The sequence below is a fragment of the Zonotrichia albicollis genome, chromosome 9, assembly GCF_047830755.1.
Source record: "Zonotrichia albicollis isolate bZonAlb1 chromosome 9, bZonAlb1.hap1, whole genome shotgun sequence".
Lineage (NCBI taxonomy): Eukaryota > Metazoa > Chordata > Aves > Passeriformes > Passerellidae > Zonotrichia > Zonotrichia albicollis.
Window position 1 is genome coordinate 8,543,087 of NC_133827.1, and position 13,860 is coordinate 8,556,946.

A 13,860-nucleotide genomic window follows, 5' to 3' on the forward strand; every position below is an offset into this window, starting at 1 on the left:
GTGCCTCTTCCTGGCTGGAGGCAGGGCCCCTCTAAGCCAGATTGTCCTTCTTTCCTTGGGCATATGCCTTGGAAGTTCCTTCAAGGGGATCGGACATGTCATCGTCATCGTCATACTTAACATCTCGGCTACGAGCGACCGGAGCTGCTATCTTTTTGGTTATACTTTCTCTTTTCTTCAAATCACGCACCCGTTGTGCCAAAACAGCGGTGGGTTTTCCATCCCATCTCCTCATGTCTTCTCCAGACTCACGCAGGAAAAACCACAACTCAGCCCGTGGAATGTACCTTCTCTCCCCATCAAAGGAGCGCCGGCGTTGGACACCAGGGCTTCTAATTTGTACGGCTGAGATTTGAATAAGGTCCTCCTTAATCTCTTCCCGGAGTTTCTTATGATTCTCCTCTATTTTGTCTTCTAGTTTCTGCAGTCGGGTTTCCACTGCTGCAATTCTGGCATGAGTTGGACCATGCACAGCATCTGCGTAGGCTCGAAGCTTCTTTGCCATATCGAGCACAGTCTCATATGTATCATCCCGCTTCATTATTGCTAGGGCAGAAGCATATTCAGGTGGCCCAAGTCGCACAAGTTTCCTCCACATTATCGGAGTGCATGGTACCAGGTCCGGATTCCTAGTTATTGTGTCATCTCAGAAAATGAGCTCTGCGACCGCCATCTCTCTCAGGCGTTGGATCCCCTATTCTATGGTCTTCCACCGTGTCTGCTGCATATAGAGATCATCCGTACACAGGTACCGTTCTGCTACGCTTCTTAGGACCCGTTCCCAGAGGCTGTGAGGGTTAGCCCCCCTCATCACACCTTGATCAATGGCAGGATCATGTGACAGGGATCCCAAATGCCTCACTTCAGTACCATCCAAAATCGTAACCTCCCCTGCAGCATCCCAAAGGCGGACTAACCAACTAATAATAGATTCGTCAGGTTGTCGGCTGTAATCCTTTCTTAGGCCTCTGAGGTCCTTCAGAGAAAAGGAGTCAATATTGGCTCCAGATTCTGTGCCCCTTGATGTGGCCTCTGATTTTGGTGAGGGTCCTTCTTCTGCATCATCGTCATCATCCTCCACCTTCCGATCGGTCTTGCCTTTACACTTTCCACCTCTTGTATTAGCTGCAACAGCCATGGTTTGGGGCCTATTGTCTGATTCAGCTGCTAGCCTGGAGCCTGGGATGTTAGCTGCAGCCTGGGTCACTGGGATAGTAACCAACTTATCTCCCTGTTCCCTTTCTGCTATCTGCTGCTCCACAGTATCTAGCAGAGTACGGTAAACAAACGCCAAGGCCCAGCTCACTGCAGTAATCCTTTCTTCCTTAGTATTACCATGGCACTTCTCCCTCAAATACTTTGCCACCTCGACTGGATTCTGAATTTGATCAGATGGAAAGTCCCAGTCTATAGGATCAGAAAATTCCTTTAAAGTCTGGCCCATATCCTCCCATTTCCCACTCCAGTCAAGATTTTTCCTGCTTTGTTTTACTCCTGAATCAGGAGTCTCTCTAACCCCTCTAGAAATCTCAGCTTTCATTTTATATACACTCCAGACAGTATAGACAAGGCTTAATAAATTAAATGCCAGAAAGATGGTTTCTTTCAAACTCAGGGGAAAGTCAGTATTTTCTAATAGAGATGTCAACAATTTGTAGGAGAAGAAGGAAGACAAAGGCTGAAAAGCCCCTTCCTCTTCTTCTCCCCAAACAAACTGAGTACACAGCCATGACAACAATCCATACATTCCTGAAATAAAGTCCAGCACTGTTATCCGACACATCATCACACTTAAGGCCAGCACAATGATTATTCTGGTTAGTGCCCCCCGCTTACAAAAGCTACTTATTAGGGACAACATCAGAGCTATTTTGGGGTAAGGAAATAACCCTAGGGACCACAAAGGTATTAAAACTTCAAAAGCCCCTAGGGACCAGAAAAACCGGCAAGCTTCCACTCCAAATGACATTATGAATCACCAATATGCCCACAAAACAACCAAAACTAAAATATTATTGTTATAGGTTTTTTTTTCCACTCTTTTTGGCCTCCGATTCTCCCGGCCAATGCACCAAAAAGTATACTGTCCTGGTTTAGGACAAATTAGGGGGAAATCTCCAAAAGGGAGCCCCCCCAAAACAGAACAAACCTCCAACCACCCCTCCCCCAACACCGGGTTCGGGAAGGAATTCCTCGGAGGAGCAAAGTGGAAAACAAAACCTATTTATTTACAAGTAACAAAAAGAACACTCCCCAACACAAGAAAAGAAAAGGGACCAGACTGTGTTGTGAGGGCGCCGAGCTTCTGTCGCAGGCTTCGGGGGTCCTGGAGCTCTCAGGCCAGATCCGGAGCTGGTCCAGTATCTTCAGGGGAGGGTAAGAAAAAGAGAACAAAAGAAAAGGGAAAAAAGGAAAAAAAAAAAAAAAAAAAAAAAGCAGAAAGCAAGCAAGCAAGCAAGCAAGCAAGCAAGCGGCTAGCCAAGCCAAGCAGCGAAAGCCCAAAGCAAAAGTGCCTGGGCACACCCCCCCCCCCTCCTTCCCCATCCGGCCACAGCAAGACGGCCGGGGCGGGGGGGGGAAGGCACAGCTGCCAGACACAACACACGATATTGGGATAAAGGCTGAAGGCTGTCACCCCACGACAGACACTGAGCAAACTCATGCAACAAAGGGTCCATTGTGACGCAGCGGAGCCCTGTGGAAACAAAAGCCATTTTGGCACATTAGGGCCACATTGAACCAATGGCCCATTGTGATACTGTGGATCCAAGGAGAACATTGTGACACTGAGAAACCTCTTGGAACCAAGGGACCATTTTGACACAGCAAGGCCTTGTGGAACCATGAGTCCAGATTGACACTATGGAACCTCGCGGAACCAAGGTGACCGTGTTAAAAAGCGGAGCCTCATGGAACAAAGGGACCATGGTGACACTGCAGAACCAAGGAGACTGCTGTGGGCAGTATGAACATTCATGGAACTAGAAATTCATTGTGACACAGCAAGGCCTTGTGGAACCAAGGGTCTGTTGTTGATCTGTGTGGCCTCATGGAACCATGAGCCATTGTGACGCAGCGTGGCCGCATGGAACCAAGGGACCACTGTGACACTGTAGATCCAAGGAGACCATTGTTACTGAGGAATCTCATGGAAGCAAGAGTCCATTGTTACACTGTGAGGCCCTGTGGAACCAAGGCGATAGCAGTGACTTTGGGGGGCCTCATGCAACAATGGAGACAGTTCTGACACTTTGGGACCCACTGGAACCAAGGGGCTATTATAGCATGGCAAGGCCACATGGAACCAAGGGGACTGCAGTGAAAACTGTGGGTCTCCATGAGATGAAGGTTCCATGGAACCATTGTGACACTCTGGGGCATCATGGAACCAAAGGTCCATTGTGACCCAGCAGGGCCTCATGGAACCATGGAGGCCATTTTTACACTTTGAGGCCTTGTGAAACCAAAGGGCCACTGTCCCACTTGAGAGCCTTGTGGAGCCAAGGGGACCACAGTGACACTGTGGGGCTCAGTGAAACAAATGGTCTATTGTGACACTGCAAGGCCTTATGGAATCATGGAGACTGTTGTGACACCAAAGACCTCAGCGAACCAAGAGGCCATTGTGACACTACAAGGCCTCATGGAAGGAAGGAACTATTGTGATACTATGGAGTTTTGGAAGGCCAAGGGGCAGTTGTCACATTTTGTGGCACCATCGAACCAGGGAGAGTGCTGTTGGCAGTACAAAAGCTCATGGAACCAAAGGTCCATTGTGACATTGTGGGGCCTCATAGAACCATGGAGAGCATTATGACACCTGGGGACCCACTGGAACCAAGGGGTCATCGTGACACTGCAGGGCCTTGTATAACCAAGTCAACCACTCTGACACTGCAAGGTCTCATGGGAGCAAGTGGCAGCTGTGACAGTGTGGGGCTTCATGGAACCAGTGAGACCATTCTGGCACTCTGAGTCCCCATGGAACCAAGGGGCCATTGTGACATCACAGGGCCTCATAGAACCAATGCAACCACTGTGACACTGCAGGGACACATGGAAGCAAGGGACCAGTGTAACACATCCAGGCCTGATGGAAGCAAGGAGCCATTGTGACCCTGAGGAACCCAATAGAACCAAGGGGACATTTTGAGACTCTGTGACCTCATGGAACCAATGAGCCATTGTGGCATTGCGCAGCCCCATGGAAGAAAGGGAACCCTTTTGACATTGCTAGGCCTCATGGAAGCAAGGAGCCATTGTGCCATTGTGGAGCCAGGGAGACCATTGTTATATCACTGGGCCTCATGGAAACAAAGATCTGTTGTGATCCTACAGGGCCTCATGGAACCAAGGTGCCCTTGTGATGCTGCAGGGCCCCAAGGGTCCAAGAACATGGAACAGGTCTGTCTGGCTGGGCCTCCTGGGGGCTGCCTGACTGGTCCTGCTGACCTTGGCATGTTGAGTGTCACTTCTCATCAGCCCCTGAAACCCTGGAGTTCTGTGCTCTCCTTCCTGTGGGAGAGAACTGTCCTTCCACATTGTGACACTCCAGGGCCTCATGGAACCAAGGAGACCATTGTGACACTGTGGGGTCCCATGAAACCAAGGGAACATGGACTAGGTCTGGCTGGCTGGGCCTCCTGGGGACCACCTGACAGGTCCAGCTGACCTTGGCATGCTGAGGGCTTCTCATGTGCTCCTGGAGCATTGGGGCTCTGGGTTTTCCTTCCTATGGGAAAGAACTGTCCTTCTCCTCCAGGGGCCCATGGCCAAAACTGGCATTCCTTCTCCAAATTGCCTTATATGCAAAGATTGTTCTCAGATGAAATCTGCCAGGACAGACAGATGAGGCTGCCTTGGCCCCCCAGGGGCCACCTCTCATCTGCCTTTCAAACACTGGGACCATGTGCTTTTCTTTCTTATGGGAAAAACAATCCATCTTGACCAGGCACCCATGGCCAAAATTTGGCATCTGCCCCCAGAATTTCCTATATCCAAGGATAGCTCCCAGACAAAAGGTTCCAGGACTGACAAGCCTGGCTAGCCTTGGCACTCATCTGCCTCTGAAACACTGGGGCTTTGTGCTTTCCTTCCTTATGAAAAGAACTCTTCTTTCTGTCCAGGTGCCCACAGCCAAAATTTAGATTCCACCTCCAAAAATCCTTGTGTCCAAGGATAGCCCCTAGATGAAAGGTGCTAGTAGAGATAGGCCTGGCTGGCTTGGCCTCAGGGTGGCCAACTCTCATCTTCTTCCAAAACACTTGGACTTTGCACTTTTCTTTCCTATAGGAAAAAACAATTCATCTTGACCAGGTGCCCATAGCCAAAACTGGGATTCCACCTCCAAATCTTTGTACATCTAAGAATTGCTCCCAAGAGAAAGCTGCAGGACAGGCAGGTCTGGCTGCTCTTGCAGTCTTGGGGGTTGCCTCTCCTCTGCTTTCCAAACACTGGGGCTTGGAGCTTTCCTTCCAAGGAAAAGAAACATCCTTCTTATATATGCAGAAATGGCTGAAAATGGGATTCCACCTTCTAAATTCCCTAGATCCCAGGGTTTCTTTTAGACAAAAGCTACCAGGACAGAGAGGTCTGGCTGGCTTAGGCCTCTGATGGCCACCTTTCATCTGCCACTCAAACACCATTGTTCCGTGCTTTTCCTCCTATGGAAAAGAACTGTCCTTCTCTTCTGGATGTCCATGTCTGAAATTGGGATTCCACTTCTAAAATTCTGTATATCCAAGGGTTGCTTCCAGGCAAAATTTGCCAGCACCATCAAGGCTGGCTGGCCTTGGCTTCTGGTCACTGCCCCTGCAACACTGGGGCTGGGTTCTTTCCTTCCCATGGAGATCCCTGGGACACTGTGGAGACTTCATGGAACCAAGGGGATCATTGTGGCACCACTGGAGCCCAGGGAACCAAGGGGATCATTGTGGCACCACTGAAGCCCATGGAACAAAGGCACCATGGTTACCCAGCAGGGCTTCGTAGAACCCAGAGACCATTATGACTCTGTGGGGCCTGATGGAGCCATGGATACCATTGTGACTGTTCAGGGCCTGCTGTCACCAAGGGGGCATTATGACACCTCAGGGCCTTATGGAAAGAAGGGACCATTGGGACACTGTTGGGCCCCATGGAACCCAGGGAACATGGAACAGGTCTGGCTGGCTTGGCTTCCCAGGGCCACCTGACAGGTCTGGCTGATGTTGGAATGTCAAGGGCTGCCTCTCATCAGCTCCTGGTGTACTGGGGCTCTGTGCTTTCCCTGCTATGGAAAAGAACCGTCCCTCTTTTCAGATGCCCAGTGCCAAAATTGGTACTCATTCTAAAAAAATTCTTATATGCATGGGTGTCACTCAGAATAAAACCTGACAGCTCTGGGTGGTCTTGGCCTCCAGTGGTCAACTCTCATCTGCCCCTGAAACAGTGGGGCTCTGTTCATTCCCTCCTATGGAAAAGAACCAGATTTCATGTCCAGAGGCCATGGCCAAAATTAGAATTTGGCCTCCCAAATTCTGTATATCCAAGGATTGCTCCCACACAAAAGTAGCCAGGACAGACAGGTCAGGCTGGCCCTGTCCTCTGGTGATTTTCTTAGACTATGAGCTGAATGTTTTCATTTGGAAACACCTTGGAGAGGGCCCAGAGTTCTCCCAAGGAGGAGTTTTGAGGTCTCAGGCACATGAGCACTACATACGGACAAAGGAGCTCTGTGCTCCGTGCAGTTGTGGTGGTTTTGCATCATGGAAGTGATGTTTATGAGAAGCTGCTAGCAGTTTCCTCTGTGCCTGAAAAAAAAAAGCAATCAGTAGTTAGCTTTGTGAATTGACAATCTGTTAAACCACTAAGGAAACTGTACACACCTCTGTGAAGACACATGTTAAAGATGAGAAAGCCTGGGAGGGTCTCTTTCCCTTCTGGCTGGCAAAGAGGTAATAAGGCTGACCAGCCCCTGTCTCAGCCAAGCCGGGCCAGGTGGTTCCTGCCATGGGGCCGGGCCCCTTCCCAGGGACCCGGTCAGGCCCCATCGGCTGCGGGGCAGGGCAGGGGAGGCCGCGGGGCCGAGGCCGGGCCGGGCCATGGCTGCAGTTGTGACCATCTGGGCACTGCTGAGCCCTGCCCCACCGCCAGCCCGGGCCCAGCCAGGATCCGCCGGGCCCCAGGAGCAGCCCCGGGCCAGGCCAGCTCGGCGAAGATTCTGCCACCGCTGGGGTTCAGCCGCAAGCCCCGGGCAGGGGGAGGAGAAGCCATCGGCCCCCAGCTGAGCTGCTGCTGCTGTGTTCTGGCCTGGTTGCTGAGATCCTGGCCCTCCCCTCAGCGCAGCCCATCCTGACACAGCCCCAGTGCAGCCGCTGCAGAAACGTCCATTGTAAAACAGCTCCGGCTGCAAGCACCAAGCCCGGCTGGGGTCACGGAACCATCTGCAGGCCCCAGGTGAGATATGAACTCTCTCAGTGCTTCCATCCTCCCTCGAGTGAGAGAAAAGGACAAAGTGCAGGCACACAGAGGAGCAACAGGACAGGAAGACACCAAGGTCAGTGACGAGATAGTTGAGTCCCAGATGGAAAGGATGAAGAGATGCCTTGATCTTAGGTCAGAAATCCTCTTGTAAAGCTATGGAGAAGGATGTAATTGATACACCGGACTCTCTTTTTCCCTATAATGCATTGACAGATATGGGGAGATGACTTGTTCAGCAAAGGCCTCCATGCTAAGGTGAGTAAATGTTGAAATAGCTATGTCTTATGAGGAGTTTGAACAGGGAAAAAGAAAAAGAGTGATGAGATCCTGTGCCCTTATGGAAAGAAGAAGGCCTCTGTTCCTAGAGATAAAGATGATTTCAGATTATTTAAGATTAAAAGAACATTTGCTCTTAAGGAGATCATCTTTAAACTAATACCTTTTAGGCTGACATAATCCATAAACACATCTGTGGGAAAAGCTGTGGAAAAAACGGGAGAGACTTCACGATTGCAGATGTTACCAGGTGGCTGCTATTTGTGGGAATTGAGAGCCATGAGAGAACTGTTTTCTTATGGAGAAGTCTCCATAGCATGAGAGACTCCTCTCCCTAAGTGAACTGAAGAAAGACTATTCCAGAAGTGGTAAACTGACTGAAAATTTTAGAGTTTGTCTCCTTACATTGTCAGTAAGAAAGAAAAGGTTGTAGGGAGAGTAGAAGTATTCTAAAAGTTTTTTTCTGATTCCTATTACTCTTTCTTTTTGTTACTGTAAATAAACTTTTCTTTGTACCATTTCAAAGCTTTGAGCCTACTTTGCCTCTATCCAAATCCTATATCATAGCAGGAAATGAGTAAGTATCTTCTAGTGAGTCTACTGGTAATTAGCCAACACTGAACCTACCACAATAATTGATGCATTGGCTGAGAAATCTCAAATTAGTGAACCAAAACCACTACAAAAAACTTAGTGATGAACTCCACTAGAGCAGAGGGAAATCAAGGCAGAGCCAAGGCTTGTCAGGACTAGCTTCATCCTAATGAGCCCTGTGGTGCATTTGGAGCTGAGCTCTAGAATCTCAGGGCCTGAGAGGAGATTGCACAAACCTTTCCAGGAGTCCAAGCCAGAGGAAACACCCAAAGTGTCTCAAAGCATGAATGGGTCCCACTGAGGTCCATCCCAAAAACAGGCTCCTCATGAACTCCTTGGAGGAGAGAACTGAAGGCCAGGATGGCACAAAAACTTCTAAGAGACTCAGTGTGGAAAGGAAAATCCAAAGTACCTTAAAAAACTTGAGTATCTCAAGGCATTAATGAGTCCAACTGAGTGTCAGTACAATGCTCTCCAGGGACTCATTAAAGCAGATAATTGGGGCCATTATTGCACAAAACTCTCGTAGAGTCCGTATCAAAAGGCAAACACCAAATACCTTAAAATAAGTGAAGTACCTTGAAGCATTAATAACCCCACAGACTCTCATAAACGATAAAGCGCCTCCAAGGAGTAATTAAAGCAGGTAATTGGAGACTGTGACAGCAAAATCTTTCTCATGAAGTTTGTATTAAAAGGGAAGCACCAAGTACTTTAAAACAACTGAAGTACGGTGAAGCATTAATGAGCCCCACTGAGTGTTGTTACAGACAAAGCCTCCCCAGGGACTCCTTCCAGCAGGTCCTTGAGGCCACTGGGATGTGGACTAGGGGGGGATGCTGATGGCAAGGCAAGGGGCTGACAGTGTCCAGGCTGGCTGGGGCTGTGCCAGGAGGTCCCAGTGCCTCAGGACAAGGTGTCTCCTCCCAGCCCTTGGTGGCACAGACCCTGCTGTGGCCCAGGGCACCAAGACTTGGCTTCTCTTTGTCCCCTCCTGTCATCACTGCCTGCAGTTCTCTGCTCTGCCTGGGGCCTGGGGACACTTTCTCAGTCGTGTCTCTCACTGGGACCCATTACAATTCCAAGAAAGTTTGGAGTTGGATTCTGACTTGGAGTTCTGGAGAGGTTTCTTCAGCTCCCTCTCAGGGCCTCAACACAAAGCCTCAGAAGGTCATAAAAGTCTTTGTGCTGTGTCTGTGCTGCTGAGCTGGGCTGGGCTCCTGGCACAGAGGCAGCTCCTGGTAACATAGAAGAGCTTCAAAAGCACATTTCTCTTGATGAGCAGCTTTTCTCTCAGCCCAGCAGGGCTGGGGCACTGCCTGCAGCCACCCTGGGCACAGCACAGAGGCACAGAGAGCTTCAATCAGTCAGGGCTGGGAAGATGCAGAGAAGTGCCTGGGATAGAATCACTGGCAAGGAACCTCTGGCTGCAGGACAATGCAGCTGCACCTCCTGGAGTGATCTCCTGTAGCTGGAACATCCCAGTGCCTACAGACCCTGTGAGTACATTCTCTGATTGTCACTCGTGCAGAGCAGCCAGGGGTGCCCAGGCTGTCCTGCAGAGCAGGGTCCTGCAGCCCTGGGCGCTGTGCTGGGGTAGGGACTCTGCTGCCTGCCAGGGACAGCTCTCAGTCAGCCCTGGCAGCTGCTCCCAGCACTGGGGGACAAGGGCTTGGTGGGAGGAGACAGCTGGTAAAGCTTGAAAGTGTTCTCCTTTGGGGGGAGGAAGATGCATTGTTCAGGACTAGTCCCAGCAGGACATTTAAATCCACATCATTTCCAGGTTGATTATACAGGAAGCACAGGAAGGCAGGGGCTGCATAAAAGGGAAATTCCTGGAAAATTCTGTCTTTTTACTCTACTGCTCTTGGTTGCCTGGATAGGAAATTGCACATACATATTTATCTCTCAGTTCAAGTCGAAAAAAGAAAAAGAAATTTCTCTCAGGTGTTAATAAATGAGGAAGTGACAGAAATCAGCACAGGGCCCTCTAGAAGTTGCAACAGTTTCGCTTTTCCAGCCTCCTCAGAGTTGCTCGGTTGCCATCAGACCCTGAAGAGCCAGAGCTGCCCCTGGGCAGTGCCAGAGCTGGGAGGTCTCGGCAGGGCAGAGCTGAGCCCCCAGGGCTGGGCTGGGCTCTGGCAGCACTGGCAGGGCCCAGCCCTGGGCACGGGGAAGCAGCTGCTGGCAGGGACAGCTCCAGGCAGCAGAGCCCTGGGCAGGCAGTGGGGGGAAAGTGCCCCCAGGCTGTGCTGGGATATTTAAAGTCCTCTCCAAACCCAAGTATTCCATGATTACTTTTTTACAGATCCCCATGCCAAGGAACCACAGGAAATGTCCAACAGCAGCTCCATCAGGCACTTCCTCCTGCTGGCACTGACAGACACACGGCAGCTGCAGCTCCTGCACTTCTGCCTCTTGCTGGGCATCTCCCTGGCTGCCCTCCTGGGCAACGGCCTCATCATCAGCGCCGTAGCCTGCGGCCACCACCTGCACACGCCCATGTTCTTCTTCCTGCTCAACCCGGCCCTCAGCGACCTGGGCTCCATCTGCACCACTGTCCCCAAAGCCATGCACAATTCCCTCTGGGACACCAGGAACATCTCCTACACTGGATGTGCTGCACAGGTCTTTTTCTTTCTGTTCTTTATCACAGCAGGGTATTCACTCTTGACCGTCATGTGCTACAACTGCTATGTGTCCATCTGCAAGCCCCTGCACTACTGGACCCTCCTGGGCAGCAGAGCTTGTGCCCACATGGCAGCAGCTGCCTGGGCCAGTGCCTTTCTAAATGCTTTCATGCACACAGCCAATACATTTTCCCAGCCCCTGTGCCATGGCAATGCCCTGGGCCAGTTCTTCTGTGAAATCCCCCAGATCCTCAAGTTCTCCTGCTCACACTCAAACACTCTCAGGGAAGTTGGACTCATCACAGTTAGTTCCTGTTTGGTATTTGGTTGTTTTGTGTTCATTGTTTTCTCCTATGTGCAGATCTTCAGGGCTGTGCAGAGGATGCCCTCTGAGCAGGGACGGCATAAAGCCTTTTCCACCTGCCTCCCTCACCTGGTTGCGGTCTCCCTGTTTGTCAGCACTGGTATATTTGCTCAGTTGAAGCCCCCTTCCATGTCCTCCCCATCCCTGGATCTGGCCCTGTCAGTGCTGTACTCGGTGGTGCCTCCAGCTCTGAACCCCCTTATCTACAGCCTGAGGAACAAGGAGCTCAAGGCTGCAGTTAGGAGACTGATGACGGGATGCTTTCAGGGACATTAAAATGCTGGTCAATTTCTGCAAATAACTTGTAAAAAAAGTTATCCTTGATTTTTCTTTATGGTTTGGTTGTAGTGGATTTTTTTCCTTTGTATTAGTTACTCTTATTGTTCAGGAAAAAAAGCAGCTGTTTGTACCATTTCTCATTTTGTTTCTTTCTGCCTTCCATGTGGCCACAGACTGTGTCAATGAGGGGCTGCGCTCTTGATGGCTTTAAAGGAACTAAAGGATCTCCCAGCAAAGTTTTCTGCAGAGATGCCCTTTTGTTGCCTTCTCTGGAGCTGCTGCAGCAATGTCTGTGTGCAAAGCTGGGGGCAGATCAGTGCTGGCACAGCAGCTGTGCCCAGCAGCAGCAGCACTTGGTGTTGCCAGTGCTGCTGCCGTGGCCCTGCTCCGCTACCCTGGTGGCCCTGGTGTTGCTGCAGGGCCTGGGTGCTCTCGGGGCCGGGCACAGCCCTGGGGGTGGCAGTGCCGGGGCTGCAGCAGGGACAGGCCATGGGCACTGCTGGGGCAGCGCTGACGCCTCAGCCCAGGGCCTGGGGGCTCCAGGCTCCTTGCCCAGGCTCTCTCAAGAACACATCCAGGCCAATGCTCAGCACAGAAAAGCCCCATGAGCAGCCCCAGGTGGGCCATGGGCAGGCTGGGGGCAAACAGCATGGCTGGGGCTCTTCAAGGGCCCTGGGGCAGACAGGAAGGAGCAGCAGAGCAGGGGCTGATCCATCCCCAGTGCTCTGGACAGCCCAGGGCAGCGTCCCAGAGCGTCCTCATGGAGCTGACAACAACATCCCCCCTCTGCAGCCCTGGCCTCTCCCCCAGCTCACACAGTGCCCCATCCTTGCAGGCACAGACACGGCAGCACTGGCTCAGCAGCCTCTGTTTGCATTGCACACAGCAGGGGGAGCACCCTCATGCTGTTGGTGTGGGGACATGAACCTGAGGGAGCACAAATGCCATCAGCCCTGGGGCCAGCAAGGGCTGGGGGACACCAGGGAAACCACTCAGCTTTGTCCTGGCCTCTGCAGTCAGCCAGAAAGTTTGTTCCCATCAGCTGGGAGTTTCCTGTTTCACTGCAGATGCTGTTGCTCAGAGCCAGGGCTCCCTGGTAGCCACCTCCAAACTGCCCTGAGAATTTCCTTTGCTTCTTTTTTGCTTTCTTTTCTCTTCTGGTATAAATTTCTTCCTCCTATTGCCCACCCCTGTTCCCTTCCTTTCAAACAGCCCATCCTTTTTTGCTCTTTCCTCTCTGGCCTCACTCCCCATTGCAGCTCCTGACTTGGCCCCATGGGAACATCCCTTCGGGAGCAAGATCATCCTACAAGTGCTGCAGGAATTGTCTGCAGGCTCCTGCAGTGCCTGGTGCTGCTCCCTTGCCAGAGGCACTGCAGGCCAGGGGGCACATCTGGGCTGCTGTGTCTGGCTCGGGGGCTCCCTGTTCTGGGCAGTGAGGAGGAGCTGCAGAGGCTCTGCAGGACTGACAGGATGGGCTTTGGGGCTGGCAGGAGAAGCTGAGGGACCTGGGCTGCTGGAGCTGCTGAAGAGGAGGCCCAGGACTCATCCTGAAACTGCTCCAAAGATGGGTTTCGAGAATCCCAGAATCAGCAAGGGTGGAACAGGCCATTGAGATAATCAAGTCCAACCTGTGCCCTGACACTGCCTTGTCTCCCCTGAGCCTCCTCTTCTCCAGGATAAACAACCCCAGCAGCTCCCTCAGCCGCTCCTCACAGGACTTGTGTTCCAGACCTCTCCAGCCTTGTTGCCCTTCTCTGAACATGCTCCAGCCCCTCCAAGTCCTTTATAAATTTGGGGCCCAGAACTGGACACAGCACTCGAGGTGCTGCCCAACCTGTGCTGAGCACAGGGGAAGAATCACTGCCCTGCTCCTGCTGGCCACGCCATTCCTGATCGGTATGAGTGCCAGGGGTTGGATGAGGGAAATTGTGGGGAGGATGTGGGGACAAAGTGCTATTGATTGTCAGCCATGAGGGGTCTTTTTTTTTGTATCTGTTCGGACTACAATACAAGGTACTGGGGTTCAATATCAATTGGACATTGCTGATACCAAATATAAAGAAGAGATGAATACAGGACAAAACAGTTCTCACTGCTTTTCTTTTTCAGCGTAGCAGATTCACTTTGAAGGCAATTCTGAAATGTGTCTCATTACCCACAGAAAAGTGAAAACTTAGATTACTACCTAGGCCTTTCTTGTTCAGGTGTTTTGAACAAATGTTTAGGAACCTTTTTCATTGAATTCCTGAG